Source organism: Sphaerodactylus townsendi, linkage group LG12, assembly GCF_021028975.2.
Source record: "Sphaerodactylus townsendi isolate TG3544 linkage group LG12, MPM_Stown_v2.3, whole genome shotgun sequence".
NCBI lineage: Eukaryota > Metazoa > Chordata > Lepidosauria > Squamata > Sphaerodactylidae > Sphaerodactylus > Sphaerodactylus townsendi.
Genome location: NC_059436.1, coordinates 50,126,162 through 50,148,124, shown reverse-complemented (window position 1 = coordinate 50,148,124; position 21,963 = coordinate 50,126,162). Strand labels below are relative to the sequence as shown.

Genomic DNA, 21,963 nt, shown 5'->3' with positions numbered 1-21,963 from the left:
CAGCGGCCCCTGCTGGCCGCCCGTGGCATGGCAGCGAGTCTTGCAGCATCAATTGGGGAGAGGAGGAGGAGGAGACGGAGGCGGCGGCGGCTGGTCTGTCTCCATTCTCATGCAGGTGGAGGCAGGAGGGGAAGGCAGGTCTGCGAGCCAGGAGGAGCCGAGCCGGTCAGGCGATCGCAGCCTTTGCAAGAGGAGGAGGAGGAGGAGGAGGAAGGAGGAGGCGGCTGCTGCTGCTATTGCCGCTGCAGCTGCATCGCCCTTTGCATTGACAGCAGCTGGAGCTTGAGGGCCATCATCCCTGGCTTTAGGACTAGCTTCCTCTCCCCCTCCCTGCGGCTGCATCTGCATCGAGAAAATGCGGCTCTGACAACCGCCGGCCGCAGCCCCGTGGGAAGGCAGGCAGGCAGGCAGGCAGGGGGGTGGCGTTGCTCTGGAGCAGCCCCGGGAACATCTGGAAGAGATCCAGCGGTGCTGAAGACTGGGAGGGCTCCGGACCAAGGGGTAAGCCTGGCTTTGTGCGGGGGAAGCCCTCCTTCCAAACCGGGTTGGGCCCTGTAGATCTGCATCCTGCTATGGATAGCTGTGAGAGCGGCACTGTGCCAGATGGATTTGGGGGGGGGGGATCCTCTCTCCCCCCCATATCTAGACATCTAGAATTCTTGCAGTAGCCTCCTTTCCAAGCCCAGTAGACCGGTTGGCTGCTTTTCTCTAAAGAGGTGGGCTGCTTTTGGGTCCAAGATGCGGAGCCCCCCCCCTCCCTCCTTTTGGGGCTATCAATGGCAGGTGGGGGCTAGGAGCCTGTTTTGTTTTGGGTGGTTTTTTTGTTTTTTGTTTTTGCAGATAAAGGGATGGTGAAGGCGGGTGGGGGGTGGGGGGAGGAATCAGGCATAGCAATTGGGAATGTTCCATCCTTGGCCGATAGGCATCGTTGAAAGATGCACGCAGTATGGGAGATGGTGCGAAGGGTTGGTGTTTTGGGGGGGGGGGAAAGGGGGCTCCAAGGTCTTTACCGCGAGTCATATCTGCACTTTCAACACGTTTCCTAGAAAAAAAATCTAAATTCTCTCTCTCTCTCTCACCCCTTATTCATCCGTTACTAAAAGGGGCCGATATGTCAGTGATGCTCCGTGACAAGTTTCTCTGGGATGGTGTTGGATTACTTTGCCCGCACCCCAGTAGGGTGAATGGTGACGCCAAGGGAGAAATAGTTACATGTGAAGCCAATCCACCCAACTGGGTAGTGGGTACTCAGCGTTTTTTGCACCATTTGATCCTCTTGCCTCAGCCCTGCTGGCAGTGAACTCCTAAGGGAGAAAAAAGCGTTAAGCGAGGCCCATTCAGATATTTATCTTTAGGCTGGGAGTGCCAAGTGAATGATATTAATCCCTTCCCCTGTTTTGATTGGGTTTTGTGGATCACCTGCCTGGGCTTCGCTTCTGGGTTGGGGTGGAACTTTGACACTTCGGGCTTCATTTACACGTAATTGTTTCTTTGAAACACAAACCATCCTAAAACCTTGGGTCGGAGGATTGCTGCCTCTGATAGAATCAGAATCCCGGCAGGGATAATTGAGTCTTTTTAATTTAAAAAAAAGAGAGTGTATTTGCAAACCAGAATTAGAAAGGAGAATTAGGCTTGGGTTGTTTTTTTGGGAGCAGCCGGGATTGGAACTGACTTTCTGTTGTTTTGATGTGGTCTCGTTGGAATGATGTGCTTGCTTAGAGAATTATTCTGATTAAGGTCTACTTTGTAAAGTTGCAAAGACTTCTGAAGTCTGGATACAGGAAAGAGAAGGTAGAAAGGTTGGGACTAGTTAGGGCAGTGATGGCGAACCTTTTCTAGACCGAGTGCCCAAACTGCAACACAAAACCCACTTATTTATCGCAAAGTGCCAATGTGGCAATTTAACCTGAATACTGAGGTTTTAGTTTAGAAAAAACGGTTGGCTCCGAGGCGTGCATTACTCAGGAGTAAGCTTGGTGGTAGTCGGTGGCTTTGCTTTGAAGCAACCGTGCAACTCTTCCAACAGGTGAATCATGACCCTAGGAGGGTTTACTCAGAAGCAAGCCCAGCAACCGAGCTTACTCCCAGTTAAAGGATCGCGCTTTAGTTCTTCACATGAAAATCAGTGGGGTTTAACAGTGCTTAACAGGGTTACCTACACTACTTCCCCAAAACTAGGTCTTAGGTTTAATGCTAATAATCGAGCCCAGCAGCCCAGGCCAGCCTAGATGTATGCGGGGGCACTCTGTTTGTGCGTGCCCACAGAGAGGGCTCTGAGTGCCACCTCTGGCACCCGTGCCATAGGTTCGCCACCACTGAGTTAGGGTGTTGGAAAGAAGATGCATCTCTTACTGAAATGACAAAGTTATTTAGATATTCAGGTGGCGTATGACTCTGTAACAGTGAAAAGGCTGGAAAATACCATATTTATACACCACTGAAATAGCAGACTGTTCTTTCTATCTGCTCATCCGAACGTTCAACAAGCTATGTCTCCACCCCCCACCCCACCCCTGCCCGCCCCGCACACAAATTATCTGGCAAACGTTACTTGCCAAGGGCTGCAGATTGAGATTGCAGGATAATAATGATGCTGTCGCAATTAATTTACAATCATTCATGTTTTGTCTGCTCCCTGGTTCCTCTTCAGTTTCCCATTTTTGGGAGCCAAAGTCTATAGGGAGGGATGGAACCCTACCATGCTGTCTGATAACAAGCCAATAACACACCCCAGGGGCTTCTTTATTCATTCATAGACACAAACTTCTCTCTTCAGTTTGTTTATTTAATTGTATTACCCTTTTTTTTCCTACTGGGACACTCAAGAGTTTAAAAACAACCAATACAACCACACCCTGATCCTCAAAGTAGCCCATTATTAACTCTCCCAGCCTAAAAGCTAATAAACTGAAATTATCAAAGGGTTCTACAAACTAGGCCAGTGGTGGCGAACCTTTGGCACTCCAGATGTTATGGACTACAATTCCCATCAGCCCCTGCCAGCATGGCCAATTGGCAGGGGCGGATGGGAATTGTAGTCCATAACATCTGGAGTGCCAAAGGTTCGCCACCACAGAACTAGGCTCTGTTCAAAGCTCTCTTGAAATTTCCGTTTTACGCTTCTTGGCTTTCCATTTTGGCTAATTTAATATGTACACTTCACTCTCCGGTGGCTCACAGGACTTGTGACCGTGCAGCGTTTGCCTGTGGCATTTTGAAAAAATTCAATAAAACATTGAGACCTGGCCACATAAAATAGACTAACAAACCGCAGGTTTCATTTTAAAGACAGGACACGCAGCATTGTTGCTGCAGGTTAACCTCCGGAAACATACTCCAGGCGCATAAACTTCCGCCAATGCATTTCAGCCTCAGAGAGCATATCTCGGCGGAAATGCCTCCGATGGTCAAGGAGTGCTTAAAACGTCAGATTGAGTGCTTCCAGTACAGGGAGGGGCTGGAACTTGATGGTAGGACATCTGCTCTATGTCCTGTCAGCCCCGGGTACAATCCCCAGCAACTGGCAGACGGTGATGTAGGCAGTGGTAGGATCCAAAAATTTTAGTAACAGGTTCCCATGGTGGTGGGATTCAAACAGTAGCGTAGGCCACTGGGTTGGGCGGGGCACGACAGGGGCGTGACTGGGCATTCCAGGGGCAGGGCATTAATAATTTCTGTAAAAACTATAAAAAACTGTAAAAAACTCTTACTGTAAAAAAAAGTTCCTAATTTCCAGCTGGTATCGTTCTGTCCATAATTTAAACTCATTATAGCAAGTCCTATCGTTTATTGCATAGGTAGGTCAATCTGCAGTTCTCTCAGGATTCATAGTTCCTCTATCATCCCCTACTGGCAGGGGATGATGGGAACTGTAGTCCATAACATCTGGAGGGCCACAAGTTTGACACCTATGGTCTACTGCCAACAGAAACAACTACTTCTCCTCTAATTGACTGCCTGTCAAATACGTAATACTTTCAAATACTTAATTTTGTTTCTAGAAATCAAAAGCAGGAGACTTTCCTTAAACAAGGAACTTTACCATATCTCCAAAACATGTTTTTAAAACAGCCCAACAGGAAGAATTATCCCGTTTTCTACCTTCGCTAACCAGCCACATAGGAAACAACCGGACTTTATGATTTTTGGACCTAATGGGATTTCTAACGGAAAAGCAGACCCAATTAGTAACCCCCTCTCGGCACACACAGATAATTAGTAACCCACTCTCGGGAACTGGTGAGAACCAGCTGGATCCCACCTCTGGATGCAGGAGACCTCTACCTTAGACCCTGGAGAGGAGCTGCCAGTCTAAGGAGACAGATCTGATGGACCAAGTGTCTGTTTTAGTATCACCCAGCTTTATGTGGTCAAAGGATCTCAGGCGGCAGGCATTAGAAAAGATGAGCTTTGCTTGATTCCACCAGAGAGTTTGTAGTCAGAGGAGACAATACTGATCTGTTCTGTGTAAAATAATTCGGATTGCCAAGCTCTAGGGAGACCTGGAGATCTTCTGGTGTTACAACGGATCTCCAGGTTACAGAGATCAACTCCCCTGGAGAAAAGGGCTTCTTTGGACTCTGAGCAGTTATGTCCCGTTGAGCTCCCTTCCACAACCCTACCTTCCCCAATCTCCAGGTGACCATCCTAAATATAACACCATTTCCTCTTCAGCGAGCCAGCATGGTGTAGTGATTGAGGGTGGTGGACTCTAATCTGGAGAACTGGGTTCGATTCCCCACTCCTCCTCATGAGTGGCAGGGGAAAATGGCTCCCGGGTGCCATTTCCTACCCATAAGAACATAAGAAAGAGCCTGCTGGATCAGACCAGAGTCCATCTAGTCCAGCACTCTGCTACTCGCAGTGGCCCACCAGGTGCCTTTGGGAGCTCACATGCAGGATGTGAAAGCAAGGGCCTTAAGAACATAAGAAAGAGCCTGCTGGATCAACAGACCGAGTCCATCTAGTCCACTCTGCTTTCAGTGGCCCACCAGGTGCCTTTTTTTTGGGAGCTCACTACGCAGGAGGTGAAAGCAATGGCCTTCTTTCTTTCTGCTGCCCTCGAAAGCACCTGGTCTGCTCAGGCATTTGCAATCTCAGATCAAGGAGGATCAAGATTGGTAGCCAGAGATCGACTTCTCAGAAATCTGTCCAAGCCCCTTTGAAAGCTATCCAGGTTAGTGGCCATCCCCACCTCCTGTGGCAGCAGATTCCAAACACCAATTGCGTGTTGCATGAAGAAATGTTTCCTTTTATAGACCTTGTTAAAGATCTATAAAATAAAAGTACAAGTCTTCCTGGCAAGCTATTCAACCAAACAGGTGCTCACCTGAGAATGTTTGGGGATGGGTAGCCGTTGATTTTATCTGTGTGTCAGGTGGCGTCTTCAAGAGGCTACGAAGATTTAATATTTAATCAGCCGTAGTGTGGAAAAGGGCGGAGATGCCTCCATCCAAGATGCAGATAATTAATTTCTAGAAATCCCATAGATGGGGGGTGAAGTCGAGAAGAACGACAGTGCACATTGGCCAGATGTTTACAGGACAAAATGGTAGAAAGTGCCATCAAGTTGCACACCCCCAATGTACAGTAAGCAGTTGGCCCCCTCCTCTTGCTAAGGAGGGCTATGAAGGCACGGGGACTGCAGACCAGCATCGGGGCAAGATGCTGCTTCTCACAAAGTTGATGCCTATCAGAGATTTAGGATCCATCTTGTGTGTCAAGGTGGTTGGCCGCTGAACTTTCCCCCTGGCCCCAAGGTGTTCCTGGCTGGACAATGTGTCACCCTAAGCCAGTGGTGGCGAACCTATGGCACGGGTGCCAGAGGTGGCACTCAGGAGCTCCGCCTTCTGTGGGCATCGCCAAGAACAGAGTCACCCCCACCCCCCCACACATCTAGGCTGGCCTGGGCTGCCGGGCTCAATTATTAGCATTAAAACCTAAGACCTAGTTTTGGGGAAGCAGTGGTAACCCTTGTTAAGCTTGTTAAACTCCCACTCCGATTTTCATGTAAGAACTAAAAACACGATCTGGGAGTAATCTTAAGGTTGCCAATGGGCTTGCTTCTGAGTAAAACCCTCCTAGGGTCGTAGATTCACCGGGTTGGAAGAGTTGCACGGTTGCTTCAAAGCAAAGCCAACGACTACCACCAAGTTTACTCGAGCAAGTAACACTGAGCCAACCGCTTAAACTAAAACCTTATAGTATTCGGGTTAAATTCGTCGGGTTACGGCGCTATGATAAATAAGTGGGTTTTGGTTGCAGTTTGGGCACTCGGTCTAAAAAGGTTTGCCATCACTGTTCTAGAAGTTATCGTGGTGGATGTAATCCATGGTATCTCCAGATAGCTCATGGACTAATCGTTCATCAACCCCTGCCAGCATGGCCAATTGGCAGGGGCTGATGGGAATTGTAGTTCATGAACATCTGGAGGGCCATAGGTTTGCCACCACTGCCCTAAGGTGATTTAACCAGGGCTTTGAGCTGACCCTCTCCTCCAATCCCAGCAACCAGTCAGTATTCAAGAGTTTAAACATATCCCAGTAATCTGTTGATTCACTTCATCGACTTCCCGCCAGCATGGCCAATTCGACCATGCTGGCAGGGGCTGATGGGAATTCGTAGTCTGTAAACATCTGAGTGCCAAAGCGTCTTCGCCACCACGATCTAGGCATTATTCTGGCCTCTGAAGATTCATCGCACCTCTCTTGTCTTTTTGCTAGAACTCTGCAAAAGCAATCATTTCTTTGGCTTTCCTTGCCACCTTACCTCCCACATAACACTCGCCCAGGTGAAACCATTTTGTGATAAATATTGGTCCTTTGGCCATTCATAGTGTGTGTCAAGAACTTGAATCCATGTCCGCGAATCTCCACTTCCGTGAGGGCTCTTATGATCTTCTGGCAGATTATGCCAGGCCCCAGAGCCGCATGTTTGGGGATGCTTTGTTTCCTAGTGGTAAGCTTCCAGCAAGTTCTAGGTCAGTGGTGGCGAACCTATGGCACGGGTGCCAGAGAGGTGAAACTCAGAGCCCTCTGTGGGCACTAACGACAAACAGAGTGCCCCCCCGCGATAGCTGTTCAGGCTGGCCTGGGCTGCCGGGCTCGATTATTAGCATTAAAACCTAAGACCTAGTTTGGGGAAGCAGTGCAGGTAACCCCTGTTAAGCTGTTAAACCCCACCTCGATTTTCATGTGAAGAACTAAAAGCGCATCCTTTAACTGGGAGTAAGTTCGCTGTTGGGCTTGTTTCTGAGCAAAACCCTCCTAGGGTCGCGGATTCACCTTGTTAAAGAGTTGCACGGTTGTTTAAGCTACAGCCACCGACCGCCACCAAGCTTTTACTCCCCGAAAAGGCACGCCGTGAGCCAACCGCTTTTTTTTCTAAACGAAAACCTCAGTATTCAGGTTAAATTGCCACGTTGGCACTTTGCGATAAATAAGTGGGTTTTGGGTTGCAGTTTGGGCACTCGGTCTAGAAAAGGTTCTCCATCACTGTTCTAGGTTTGCAGACGATCGAGTAAGCACTTCTCGTGCCATGCAAGATCATCAAAATAAGGTGGACTACGTTGCATTTTCTGCATTCTCTCCCACGTTTGCAGCAATCACCAGTAATTAGCAGTCTCTGGAGACACCACACCCACCTTCTTAAGTGGAGTTAACTTTGGGAAGTTAACAGGAGAGCCTGAACTGTCGAACAGGGAATTTTCAGCACCCGTACCAAACTGTAATGACTGATGCTTTTTTTTTTTCTTCGGAGGAGGATGGCAATGGTTGCTATCTTACAGTGCAATCCTGTGTAAAGTTAGTCCTGTCTAAGGTCTGGAATCAGTGGGCTTAGATTGGATTGACTCTATATAGCAGTGATGGCGAACCTATGGCACGGGTGCCAGAGGTGGCACTCGGAGCCCTCTCTGTAAGCACGCCGCACAGAGTTCGGGCTTTTCATGTATGGGGGGTTGAAATCACCCCCCCACGCTATCATCTAGGGCTCGGCCTAGGCCACTGAGCACTACATTTCTTGTGTTCTTATAATAAAAGGAAACACTTCTTTCACGCTAACGCAGGTATTGGTGTTTGGAATATGCTGCCCTCAGGAGGTGGTGATGGCCACTAACCTGGATAGCTTTAAAAGGGGCTTGGACAGATTTTATGGAGGAGAAGTTGATCTATGGCTACTCAATCTTGATCCTCCTTGATCTCAGATTGCAAATGCCTTAACAGACCAGGTGCCTCATATAAGCAGCAGCAGCAGAAGGTCCTTGCTTTCACATCCTGCACATGAGTCTCTAAAGGCACCTGGTGGGCCACCGTAAAGTAGCAGATGCGTTGGACTAGATGGACTTTGGTCTGATCCAGCAGGCTAGTTCTTATGATTACGCGAATCGCTGTGAGCAGGGAGGACTTGGCTGCGGGCTCTGGTGCTTGTGCTCTGGTGGTTGCTGCCTGGGGCGATGAGGAGGCAGAGATGCTAGAGAGGCACAGAGCTGCTCAGTATGAATCCTGTTGGAGGTTATAGCAGGCTGGCCCCCTGCTCAAGCGGGTGGTATGGGAGGAAGAGGGAGCTAACCGTTTTTTCTCAACGAAACTTGTCCAGCCAGTTCAGGTATAACAGCCGTTCGGGTCGACCGCACGCACTAAATCAGTAACTTGATTGCAATTTGGGCCCTCTGGTCGGCAAAAGTTCGCCATCATTGCGGTATTGGTATGGCACAGTTTACATCGAATTGTTCTCTCTCCTGCATGCCAAAGATTCCTAGTTCATTCGCAGCTACAAGGGACTTTGGTAGTATGATTTCGCATGAAGATATAACGCTGCTCATGTTCCGATGCTGGTTGTTGCCTCTGAATCAGAATGGGTTGAGTTTCTAGGCGTCAATTTGTTCCGACTCAGCTTCGTACAACTTCTTCCCCCTGTGTCTGGCGCGGAGATGCCATCTGTCCGTGCACGGAGATGTTTTCGTGATACAGCCTGCTCGTAATCTTGCTGTAGGGGCGACCTCTGGTAGCGGGTTTGCAGAGATTTCTGCTCCAGCATCCTGGTAGAGCCGCGAAGTCTTCGCTTCCGATTAAGAAAGTTTGTATGATATGGTCTAACTCGCGCCATCAAATAGCAGCGTAGGCTTCTCCGGAAGTTGTGTGCCAGTAGTATTTCTCCTGACGTTTCGCTCGCATCTGTGGCTGGCATCTTCAGAGGGTAAAATAGTTCAGCGGATCGCGGAAGTTGCGAAAGGTACGCCTTTCAGACTCATCTGTTCCTTCGCCGGTATGAAGTTCAGCTTGGAAGATATTGGAGCGCATGGTGAGAGGTTCTCAAACGCAAGAATCTCGCTGGAGCAAGTTTTGAAAGTTCTTTGGTCGTTAGGTTTATCCTGTACGGGTCGAATATGATTCGATGGTTGTCTCATATTCCACCATCTTTCCGAGTAGGCATAGTGTTCTTGTTCAGTTCTTTGAAGATGCCTTCAACCCTAATTCTCGACAAACAAATCTAATTTCTCATTAACGTCCATATAGTAGCCAGAATGTTCGTTCACTGTGACCAGTTCATATCCATTAGGGCAATCTTCCAAAGCCCGGCATTAAGATGTCCAGAAGGTTGCCGGTTTCATAGCCTATTGTTCCTTTTACAGGCACCGTTCCTCGCTTTGAACTTATTGAAGAAGGATGTAATGCGATTATGAGGATGCAAAGTAATCCCATCCGCACTGTCCAGTTCCCTGGAGTGAAGGAAGCAATGAAATGTTTCAAAACAAGTAAATGGCCCTTTCTGTACAAACCTTTTTAAAGTTTTGAGGCTGGAGCCAAAAGTCTCCATTTCGTGGAGTTCCATATTGTTCTTTGCCTTGGCCAGAAACCCTTTCAGCGTCCAGCCTCAAAAGGTTTTCAGTAACCTCCTTTAAAAAATTATTCTTAGACCGAAACGCTAAAACATGCTTTTGCCGTTGTAAGTATCCCTTCTTGTAGCCCCACCATCCACGCTGTCCCTCGAACTTCCAGGTGCCGAAGTTTTCTGAGCTCGCTTCTGTCCCCCCCCTCGCTGAGTTTGATTTTAATATTTCTGTGTGATTTTTGTGTACTCTGAGGGGGTAACCGCTGAGGCACCAGAGTACCTGAGGTGTCCAAATTGAAACAGCGAAGTTTTGAAGGTTCGAATCTGAACCAACTTTACAAGGGGGTAACGCTTAATAGTCGCCGTGAATAGCCAGAGCGGTTGAGTGTGAACACACCCTGTTTCCCCGAATATCCACATCCCTAAAAAAAATAAGACGTAGTAGAGGTTCGCCGAAGCAGCGTAATGTAAAGGCATCCCCGAAAAGTAAGACATACAGCAAAGTTTTTGTTTGGTACCACGCCAACCTAACATAACGTAGTAAAATAAGTTATCCCCCCGAAAATAAGACATAAAGCACACCTTTTGGGAGCAAAACAGAAATGAGACACCGTTCTTATTTTCAGAGAAACACGGTAATATCTGGTGAAGGGGTGATGGTAACTGGAAAGGTTTTCCAAACGCTTTCAGCGTTAGCTCGGTAAAAGGGCCTATAAAGTTTTTCGTAACGACACAGCAACTTCAGGTAATCCCCTGCCGTTCCAGATCTGGAAAGTTTCCGAAAGCAGATATCCGGGCACTGTGGCTGCAGGCGAACTTCCAAGGGCATGCCACCTATGCTGGGGACATGGTGTAACGATGTCCCCTCGGCTATCATTAGACTCACGTACCGCAGCAGCTCCAAGCAGTCCAGTCCTGCAAAACGTATCCATGATCGGCACATCCGGAAAGCGGAGATCTCGATCAATGCACCGCTGGTTCTGGCAGTAGAATCGTGAATAATGAAATGCGGGTGAGTCCAGCAGCTGACCCATTACCATGCTGTCTGTTCGTTGCAGTATCCGGATGCCAGCGCAGGTCCCGTCTCGTTAACGATGCAGCCCTGAGCAGTAGACCTCGACGCATGAGTGCCAAGCAGTGGACCTGACACGGATATTGTTCGCTGAGCAGCATTCCGGGGAACGCTTGGAGCTTGAAGCAGTAGACTCCAGCCGCACGCATATTTCAGTTCCTTTGTTGTAGTCCCGGACGCGCCGGAATGAGCTCCAAGCCGCTACGGCCCCAGACACGGATATTACCACCTCCGCCCCCAGCGATTAGACCCGGACGTCCTGCCGCATGAGCTCCAAGTCAGAAACCGGACCTTGGCACTTATTGTCTCCTCGAAAGCAGTAGACCTGACTGGCGCGTGAGCTCCTAAGCAGTGACCTGACAATTTCCCCGATATTGCCAACCCGGAGAGCAGTAGACCTGGACGCTAGCGTGGGCGCCAAGCAGTAGACCTGGACGCTGGCGTTGCCCCCCCCCCCCAAAGCAGTAGACCTGGATGCCAGCGTGAGCTCCAAGCAGTAGACCTGGATGACGGCGCAGGCTCCAGACAGTAGACCTGGACGCAGGCTCCAGGCAGTAGACCTGGGCTCTGGGCAGTAGCCCTGGGCGCCTGTGTGTGTGTGGGGGGGGGGAGGGGGGAGGGGATTCAGATTTTGTCCCCGGGCTCCATTTTTCCTAGATACACCTCTGGGCCCGGGTTCAAAATGTAACGTGACTCCTTCACCGCCCCCATCCTGTACATACTTTATTTCATGTCGCATTAGACCTTTGAAGGTGGTAATTCTTCCGCTGCTCTGCTCTTTCCACCCTCGGCATATTCTTTTTGCAACTAGAGAGCCGTCGTGGAAAGACCAGTGTTCGGTGGCTGGAGATCTGCTGGGTTTCCAGAGATGGTGGCTCTCTCTGGGGAAAGTGTTTCCTCTGCTGTTGTCTCTGGGCTGGGCCCGGGGGGGGGGGGCACCATAACCCAACAAATTGGGCTTATTGTTCATCTGTAAAGAACAAGAGTTTATAAGCTACAGTTTACTGTGATGTCTGAATAGAGCAGTGGTGGCGAACCTATGGCACGGGTGCCAGAGGTGGCACTCAGAGCCCGCTCTGTGGGCACGCGCAAACAGAGTCACCCCCCTTACCCTTCCAATAATATCTAGGCTGGCCTGGGCTGCTGGGCTTCAACACTATTAGCATTAAACCTAAGACCTAGTTTTGGGGAAGCAGTGTAGGTAACCCTGTTAAGCGCTGTTAAACCCCACTGATTTTCATGCGAAGAACTAAAACACGATCTGGGAGTAATCTTGGTTGCTGGCAATGGGGCTTGCTTCTGAGTAAACCCTCCTAGGGTCGTGATTCACCCGTTGGAAGAGTTGCACGGTTGCTTCAAAGCAAAGCCACCAACTACCACCAAGCTTACTCTCGAGTAACACACGCCTCGGAGCCAACCGTTTTTTCTAAACTAAAACCTTAGTATTCGGGTTAAATTGCCGTGTTGGCACTTTGCGATAAATAAGTGGGTTTTGGGTTGCAGTTTGGGCACTCGGTCTCGAAAAGGTTTGCCATCACTGGAATAGAGGCTTGCATTCCATATGTGAGGGGTTTTCTAGTAATTCCCGAGCCTCTCTTTTCTTTCTGTTTGCAAAGGACCAAAGCAGGAATTGCTTCTACGTAGGGTTTGCTTGTCCCAGAAGAGTCCCAGAGCTGCAGGCATGCTGTAAGCCGGGGGTGGGCGGACGTCAAGTTTTTGCATGGTACCCACACTGCTTGTTTAGCGTGCTAACATCTGCTACAAAGTATAATAAGTTGAAGTCTGAGCGTATGATTTGTCTTATGGATGTAGTTATTCACTGCACTTGGGTGCAGCAATGGATGCTTGTTCCTTCTGTCATTGCAAACAGGTGTCACGTGCTCTTCCAGATAGTTGGACTAGCAGCCCATCATCCCCTGCCAGCTTCATGCTGGCAGGGGATGATGGGAACTGTAGTCCATAACATCTGGAGGGCGGCGAGTTTTACACCTATGCTCTTGGCCATTGGCAGCAGATGGGGAGGGGGACGAGGGTCACCAGATCCAGGTTGGGAAACTCCGGGACATTTGTGGGTGGAGCCTGGAGAGGACAGCGACCTCAGTGGGCACAAGAAGAAGAAGAGGAAGAGTTTGGATTTATATCCCCCCTTTCTCTCCTTGTAGGAGACTCAAGTAAATGACACCTCCCCTTGCCCTTCCCCCCTCACAACAACCACCCTGTCAGGTAGGTGGGGCTGAGAGAGCTCCGAGAAGCTGTGACTAGCCCAAGGTCGTCCAGCTGGCGTGTGTGGGAGGGCACAGGCTAATCTGAATTCCCGAGATAAGCCTCCACAGCTCTGGCGGCAGAGCTGGGAATCAAACCCGGTTCCTCCAGATTAGATACACGAGCTCTTAGCCTCCTACGCCACTGCTGCCACGGATTCTACCTTCCAAAGTGTCCATTTTCTCCAGCGGCCAGAAAGTGGCCTCTTTAGTTTGGAGATGAGCTGTAATTCTGGGGGGAACTCCAGGTCCCACCAGGAGGTGAGCATCGAGGAGGAGAAGGAGAAGGAGAAGGAGAAGGAGAAGGAGAAGGAGAAGGAGAAGGAGAAGGAGAGTTGGTTCTTATGCCCACTTTTCCTCCCTTTAAGGAGTCTCCAAGCGGCTTATAATCACCTTCCCTTTCTCTCGCCACCACAGACACTTTGTGAGGTAGAAGCAGCTGAGAGAGTTTGCGGAGAAAGGGGATTGGCCCCGTGTCACCCAGCAGGTTTTGTGGGTGGGGAAATAAACTTGGTTCTCCAGATTAGAGTCTGCTGCTCACGTGGAGGAGTGGGGAATCAAACCCAGCTCTTCAGATTAGAGCACACCACCCTTAACCACCGTGCCACGCTGGCTGTTGATGGCCATGAGCACAGATGGCAGTAAAAAGGTGTTAAAAGACAGGTTTGTGGAGAATTCCTTTGGTTGCTACCAGCTGCAGTAACCGAAGTGCACTTCCATCGTTGGAGGCAAAGAATCTTTGAAGTTCAGTGCCAAGAGGCAACCTCCGTCTCTATTCCCAGTTTGTTGGCCCTCCTGGGCAACTAGTTGGCCATTGTGTGAAACCAGTTACTGGGCAAGATGGACCGCTGGTCTGATCCAGCGTGACTGTAGTTTTCTTCTTCTGCTGTGTGCTGGCGGCTGGACAAGTTTACATCAAAGAAGTGTTTCCCAACACCTTTATCTTGAGGCATCAGTGATTGAGCTTGTGACCTTTTTACATGCAAACTAACTGCTCTGTCATCACCGCCCCTCCCTTTCCACTGTAAATCTGGGAGTCTTCTTAGAACCAGACAGTGTTGAAGTACAAGGCATGGTGAGCCCACCGCTTCTGGTGGAGAAGGCCCCGAGGCCCGGAGAGCTTCTCAAACTTTTCTACCTTTAAAATGCCCACGGGTGGGTGTGGAGTGCACAACCTTGCTTCTCTGCTTGTAGTGTGGGCGCGGGGGGGCAGTATTTTCAAGAGATGCATCGGATATGCACTCAAGTTGTTGTAACGTAGCCAAGAGCAGCCTCGGGGTCATATGTTGACGCCTCTGGGGCAGAGGTGGGATCCAGCAGGTTCTCACCAGTTCCCGAGAGTGGGTTACTACTTATTTGTGTGTGCCGAGAGGGGGTTACTACCACCCGTTTCTTCCGGCCAGAAATCCCATTAGGTCCAAAAAATCATAAAGCCCTTGTTGTTTCCTGTGTGGCTGGTTACTGGCTTAAGGCAGAAACCGGGATCATTCTCCCCTGTTATTGTTTTAAAAAACTTGTTTCCTGTGAAATATGGTAAAGTTCCTGGTTTAAGGAAAGTCTCCTTCTTTTGATTTCTAGAAACAAAATTAAGTATTTGAAAGTATGAATTATTTGACAGGCAGTCAATTAGAGGAGAAGTAGTTGTTTCTGTTGGCAGTAGACAATAGGACTTGCTATGATGAGTTTAAATTATGGACAGAAAGATACCAGCTGGAAATTGGGAACTTTTTTTTACAGCAAGAGTTTTTTACAGTAACAGAGAAATTATTAATGCCCCGGCTCTCCGAATGCCTCCGCTCACCGTTACGCGTCGTTTTGCCCAGCCCCATTGGCGCTATGCCACTGTTTGAATCCCACCACCATGGGAACCTGTTACTAAAATTTTTGGATCCCACCACTGCTCTGGGGTATCCTGCCTGTAGTTTTTATTTATTTATTTTATTTATATTTTAGATTTATAGGCCGCCTCTTCCCCGGAGGGCTCGAGGCGGCTCAACAACATGGCTGTTATTAACAGCAACACAACAACATAACTTAAACATAGTTGTGACCTGGATCCAGCTCTAGCTGACATCCTCCCACACTGCCCCCCACCCCAAGTTTATTATTTTAAACTGTTTTGCCTTTTTAAAAAATGACTAAATAAATCACTGTTCCAAGGATGGACAGATGGCCAAGACCATACTAGTTCCTTGCTGACTGTCCTTGGTTTTGCCCAGGGATCCTCAGTCTTTTTGAGCCCCCCCCCCCCACACACACACAGGTAACCCAGCTGCAAGGGGCAAAAGGAGCAATTTAAAAAATACACTGGCAAATAGAAGCGTGAGGAAAAAAGTAAAACCAATCAGAAGTCCTGCTAGGAATACCCTATTCACTTTCCTAAAACACCTGGTGGGCAACATGTTGGGGGCTCCTGTTTTAACCCTATAAAGTTTTCTGTCTCTTTTCCCTCGCTCCCTTTTTTTCTATGTCTCTTCCTCATTCTCTCTTCCTCTTTTTCTCTTTCTTTTTGGCTCTGTCACTCTCTGTCCCCCTCTTTTTCTGTTTCTGTTTCTCCCCCTTTTCTGTCTCTTTTTCTGCCCCTCTCTTCCTTTTTCTTCCTTACAATACAATAGCAATAGCAAGCCTTTATTGGCATAGACAACAGTACAACAATAATAAGAAATGGATTAAAAAGCATATACAATACAGGAAATAAATGTTAGGTTGAAGGAAATCTACTGGCGTTTAGTAATTTCCAGGAGAAAGTCTGCCACTATCATACAGAGAGAAGGATCAGGATTGTCCAACAAGTAGTGTAATCTAATTAAATCTCTTTCTTTTTGGCTCTGTCACTCTCTGTCCCCTTCTTTTTCTGTTTCTCCCGCTCTTCTGTCTCTTTTTCTGCCTCTCTCTTCCTCTCTTCCTTTTTCTTCCTTTCTCTCTCCCCTTTTTGTCTCTCTCTTCTCTCTCTCCCTCTTTTCCCCTTTCTTTCTCACTCTCTCCCCCCTTTTTCTGTCTTTCTTACTCCCTCTCTCCCTCTTTTTCTACCTCTTTCTCCTCTCTTCCTTTTCTCTTTCTTTCTCATTCTGTCGCTCTCCCCCCTCTTTTTGTCTCTCCTTCTCCTTCTTTTTCTGTCTCTTTTCTGCCTCCCTCCCTCTCTCTCTTTCTCTCTTTTTCTCCTTCTCTCACTCTCCACCGCTTGCTTGCTTGCTCGCTCTTTCTTTTTTCTTTTTTTCTTTTTTCTTTCTTTCCTTCCTTCTTTCCTTCCTTCTTTCCTTCCTTCTTTCCTTCCTTCTTTCCTTCCTTCTTTCTTTCCTTCCTTCTTTCCTTCCTTCTTTCCTTCCTTCTTTCCTTCCTTCTTTCCTTCCTTCTTTCCTTCTTTCCTTCTTTCCTTCTTTCCTTCTTTCCTTCTTTCCTTCCTTCCTTCCTTCCTTCCTTCCTTCCTTCCTTCCTTCCTTCCTTCCTTCCTTCCTTCCTTCCTTCCTTCCTTTCTTTCTTTCTTTCTTTCCCCGCTCCTTTTCTGTCTCTCTTTCTCCCTCTCTCCTGTTGCTAAACTGACTAGGTAGAAACAGGGTGTGCCTGTTTGGGATGGTTTGATTGGAATCAGGGGATCCGGGCGTAGCTGGAACCAGCTCTTTCCTCCCATGGAGATGGAAGGGGTGATATGGGGAGAGGGTGGGTCCATGCAGAGGTAGAGGACCAACAAGAAATCTGCAGGAATGGGGACAAAAGCCGTTGTCTGAATTTCTCATTGAGAAATGAGGCTACCCGGGTGATAGAAGTGAAGGAACCCGGCCTGTATCTTCCCGCTTCCACACAGTTTGAAGCCTTCTTTTTCCTGGGAGGAAGTAATTTATTTATTGGTAACAGTTATGTACTCGTCTCTTTCCCAAGCATCCTGGAACCCAAGGTGGGCAGTGGCAATATACAAATGACTGGATAAAAACCGAACATTAGAATGATAGATACGAAGCACATTCCAACCGTATTTTTAAAAGTCAGAAATACCTTGTGCCCTGCTAGCAGGATATTCTCCTTGCTACCAGACTCAGGCAAACTGGACTAAACGCTTGGCAGGGTTGCCAGCTCCTAACTGGGAAATTCCCGGAGATTCGGTGGTGCCGCCTGAGGAAGTGGGATTTGGGAAGAAGAAGAAGAGTTTGGATTTATATCCCCCCTTTCTCTCCTGCAGGAGACTCAAAGGGGCTGACAATCTCCTTGCCCTTCCCCCCTCACAACAAACACCCTGTGAGGTGGGTGGGGCTGAGAGAGCTCCGAGAAGCTGTGACTAGCCCAAGGTCACCCAGCTGGCGTGTGTGGGAGTGCACAGGCTAATCCGAATTCCCCAGATAAGTCTCCACAGCTCAGGCGGTAGAGCTGGGAATCAAACCCGGTTCCTCCAGATTAGATACACGAGCTCTTAACCTCCTGCGCCACTGCTGCTCCTGAGGGGGGAAAACCTCAGTGGACTATGATGCCACCTTCCAAAGCAACCATTTCTGTCATCTGAAGAACGGTTGTAATCCCACGAGATCCCCAGGCCCTGCCTGCAGATTGGCAACCATCGCCTGACGTGTCGGATTAGAGCAGGCTCTAAATATTGCAAATTGGAGCAACTGGGTGTGGGCCACTTGTGGGGTGTGTGGGTGTTCCCACTTTGTAGGTTTGATGGTGCAAGAAGGCGAAGGCCTCACCTGTTATTACAGTTGCAAAATCCAAATGAGCTTTTCCAAAAGATGGGCCATGTCTCCATCCGTTGGAGGACGGAGTACCTGCATATGCTGGGCAGAGGGAAACAGTTTGGTGGAACGTTTCTGCTTACAGTAACATTTAATTCATCTTCACCCCTTTCTGGGTTTTTTTTTTTGCACAAATAGCTGGGTACGTTCCATCATGTTCCTCTTTGAGGAAGGCAGGTTATTAAGTTGAGAACACTCACGCACCTGGACACCAGTGCAGAGTCCCAACTGTGGCATAGCGCCAATGGGGCTGGGCAGGACACGACGGGGGCGTGGCCGGGCATTCCGGGGGCGGGGCATTCCTGGGCGGGGCTGTGGCAAGGACGCAGCCGCTGCGCCGGTCCTTGGGTGGGAAACGAATGCACGCAGGCGCAGGCTGCCGCCCACGCCGGTGCACCTCCTGCTAGACTGCATCAAGTTCTGCACGCTACTGCTGAGAGGAGGGGCGTAACTAAGGCAAAAATCCCGTGGCAAAACCACCAATTAGTAACCCCCTCTCGGCACACACAAATAATTAGTAACCTACTCTCGGGAACCTGTGAGAACCTGCTGGATCCCACCTCTGGATTTACCTGCATGCCCATTGATTTTGATGGGCATCAGCAAATTGAGAACTGCATTTCTCAAGAGAACTTTGCTAACATGCGTGAAATCAGTTTAATTTAGAAAAAGGGTCTGATGTCAAACTATTTGAGACAGCTGGTAATCCAAGGACCAGTACTATGCAAAATTGTATAATTTGAAAGGTACAAAACAGAAGTCCCCAAGTGCCTACAGGAACCGAAGGCCATCTAGAGCGGTTCGTTCATTCATTCATTCATTCATTCATTCATTCATTCATTCATTCATTCATTCATTCATTCATTCATTCATTCATTCATTCATTCATTATCAGTTTTATATACCGCCCCTCCCCCGAAGGGCTCTGGGCGGTGAACAGCACAATAACAAACAATCACATTAAAACCCCATTTAAAACAGCGAATTAAACAAGAATACATGGACATCCAGCATAAAACTTCGTGAAACTTCATAAACCCACCCTGGAAGAAACAAACCCAGAGAGCTGAGGGCCCCATAGAAATTAAGGGCCCCAGAGTGTAAAAGAGGGGGGGGGGGAGAAGGGCGCACATCAGCGGCCGGCCCCTCCAAACGCCTGGTGGAACAATTCAGTCTTACAGGCCCTGCGGAACTCTCCAAGATCCCGCAGAGCCCGGATAGCTGGTGGTAGAGTGTTCCACCAGGCAGGGGCCAGGGCAGTAAAAGCCCTGGCCCGGGTAGAGGCCAGCCGCATCATCGAGGTTGCAAATCAAAGCAAATCCAAGTAATCTACTTTCAGCCCTCTCCCGTCCCTGGTTCCCAGGTCACCTTGGACTACAGTGTGGCATAAACAAACAGTAGGTACATTGCAAAAAAAATAATTCTAGCTAGCCCTAGCAAGAAAGGCAAGACACATATTCCAGGAAACGGTGAATGTAGAGTCAGCTCCCAATTTGATTGGTGTGGGGGTGAATGTTACCCTTTATGTCTGTGATTCTCGAAGGAAAGTGAATTGGACGTCTGTGCAAATACAATGACTGCGGAGGGGAAAAAAAACTTTGTAGAACAGTTTATTCACAAATAACACATCTGCATGGCAGAGTGTTTGATTGGTATATCAATCAGCAGAAAAGGTATTGTTTAGTTTCCCATCAATCACTGGCAGAGGCATATGGGTAAGAAATGGCACCCGGAGCCATTTTGCCCCGGGAGCCATTTTCCCCTGCTATGCCTCTGGGGGAAAAATGAATGCTTTGAACGGGGGGAGGGGGGACTCCACTGAGGTCCCGGCCCATCCCCAAATCTTCAGAACTTTCCCAAACCGGATCCGGCAACCCTGGGTGTAAGACAGCTTCGTATGTCCTTCATTGATTCAGACTCCTCCCTGGTTCTGCAGCCCAAACTTAATTTTGCATGTCATCGGCTTGGGGTTTTGTTCCGCCATCTCAGCTTGTACGTCATGTGGCCCTGTGATGGTCAGCCAATCCAGGACAATCGATCCACGGCAAGGGTCTGCAACCTGCGGCTTTCCGGATGTCCATGCACTACAATTCCCATCAGCCCCTGACACCATGGCCATTGGCAGGGGCTGATGGGAATTGTAGTGCATGAACAGCTGGAAAACCACAGGTTGCAGACCCCTGATCCAGGGCAATGATACCCTTGCTGTGTTGTCAGCGTGCAGGTAATAGATGAAAGTGAACTGCCGTCTCAGGTAATACTGGTAGATGAAAGTGAACTGCCAGAGTTGTGGCCGAGCTGGGCAGCTGTTCAGCTTCGTGTCCAGGAATATACTACCCAGCTGTTGGATAATATCACAACTCTAGAAGCATGGGGGATTTTGTGGGCACGACCTTGGCTCAGTGGTAGAATGCATGCTTGCTGTATGAGTAGAAGGTCTTGAAGTTAGTTTTCAGTGTCTACGCTAAAAGAGCCTTGGGATCTTAGGCTGGGAAAAGACTTTGTCAGGTGGCAAGACACAGCAGACCGTAGTTGGCATGGGGGCAGGAACTTGGCTAAGTAGCAGAGTGTATCTTTCGCACCCAGAAGGTACTGGGTTCAGTCCATAGCATCTGCTGAAAAGGACAGGTAATGGATGGTGTGAAGTCATAGACCAGGGGTCTGCAACCCGCGGCTCCAGAGCCGCATGCGGCTCTTTCAACCTTATACTGCGGCTCCACGTGGCCTGGAGGTCGGAGGGTAGCGTGGGCGTGTCCCTCCAGAGCAGCCGCCATCCCCGTAGCCGCCATCCCCCCTCTGCCCCATGGAGCAGGTGGCTGCGTGCTCTGCCGGGCAGAGGGGGTTTCCCTGCCCATCGCTGCTGCCTCCTGCAGTTCAAGGGCAGGCCACAGATGCCATCCCCCCTGTGCCCCATGGAGCAGGCAGCTGCCTGCTCCGTCGGGCAGAGGGGTTTTCCTTGCCTGGCGCCTCTGCCTCCCAGCGCTGGAAGGAAAGGTGAGTGGAGGGACCGAACCGGAGGTGGCTCTGTGCGGAGCCGCCTCTCCGGCTCGGTAGATCTTCGGGGCCGTGGAAAACGGGTCCAAATAGCTCTTTGGGTGGTAAAAGTTGCCTATAGACGATATTGACTTTGATAGACCAATGATCTGATTCAGCATTGGACAATTATGCCAATATTTATACACACATGGACATGCTAGAGAAGTCTCGTGATGATGCTAAGCCAGAGACGGAGCTACCAGGGGACAGGGGGGGTTCACGTTGCACAGGGGGCGCGCCTGGGGGGTGGAAAATTGCCCCCCCATGGGCCTCCTCCCCCACACTTACCTTAATGAAACAGTGCAGGCTGGAGAAGCGGCCTGTTCCCTTCAGGCTGGAAACGGCCTGGTGGGAACTACACTTCCCAGGAGACCTTGCGAGCCCCAGGGTCTCATGGGAAGTGTAATTCCCACCAGGCCGTTTTCAGCCTCTAGTGAACAGGCCGCTTTTCCAGGCTGAATTAAGGGGGTGGTGGTGGATGGGCAGGGCACGGCAGAGTGGAGCGGGGAGGGGCAGAAAACACAGAGTGCGCACCAGGCATACTCTGGCCCAGGTTTGCCTCTGTGCTAAACCATTAACGCATTTTGCAATAACTTGTCAAGGGAAATCTGTTTCGGGCGCTTGTGCTTTTTCCTCAAGCCACAGTTCTTCAGTTTGGAAACTGAAACCAAAGGGTCTCGATAAAACAGCCAACTCAGGCCAGTTTACGTAACCAAACTGAGCTGATCCTTTGGAACCGTTCCTTGCATAGGTTGAAGAAAGGATGAAAAACTGGCGGGAACAAAGTGCATCCCGCTGCCGCCCCTTTTGGGATCTTAGGGTAGTGGACCCTGGCAGCTGCCAGATGACGTGAACCTCTGAAACCGATCCTGTGGCGCTTCCAAGCCTCGTCTTTCTTATGGGATTTGGCTAAAATCAGAGGTGGGATCCAGCAGGTTCTCACAGGTTCCCGAGAGTAGGTTACTAATTATTTGTGTGCGCCAGGAGGGGGTTACTAATTGGTGGTTTTGCCACGTGGTTTTTGCCTTAGTTACGCCCC

At 49.3% G+C, this 21,963-nt stretch overlaps 1 protein-coding gene across 1 annotated transcript in view; it reads left to right on the top strand.

Moving 5' to 3' along the window:
* Positions 1-71: 71 nt before the first annotated feature.
* The window catches only part of LOC125441557 (long-chain fatty acid transport protein 4-like), a 67,566-nt gene continuing 45,674 nt past the window's right edge, over positions 72-21,963 (top strand). Inside the window, exon 1 of the mRNA XM_048512165.1 lies at positions 72-501. The gene's annotated coding sequence lies outside the window, so the exon portion shown is untranslated. The remainder of the gene's footprint in view (positions 502-21,963) is intronic.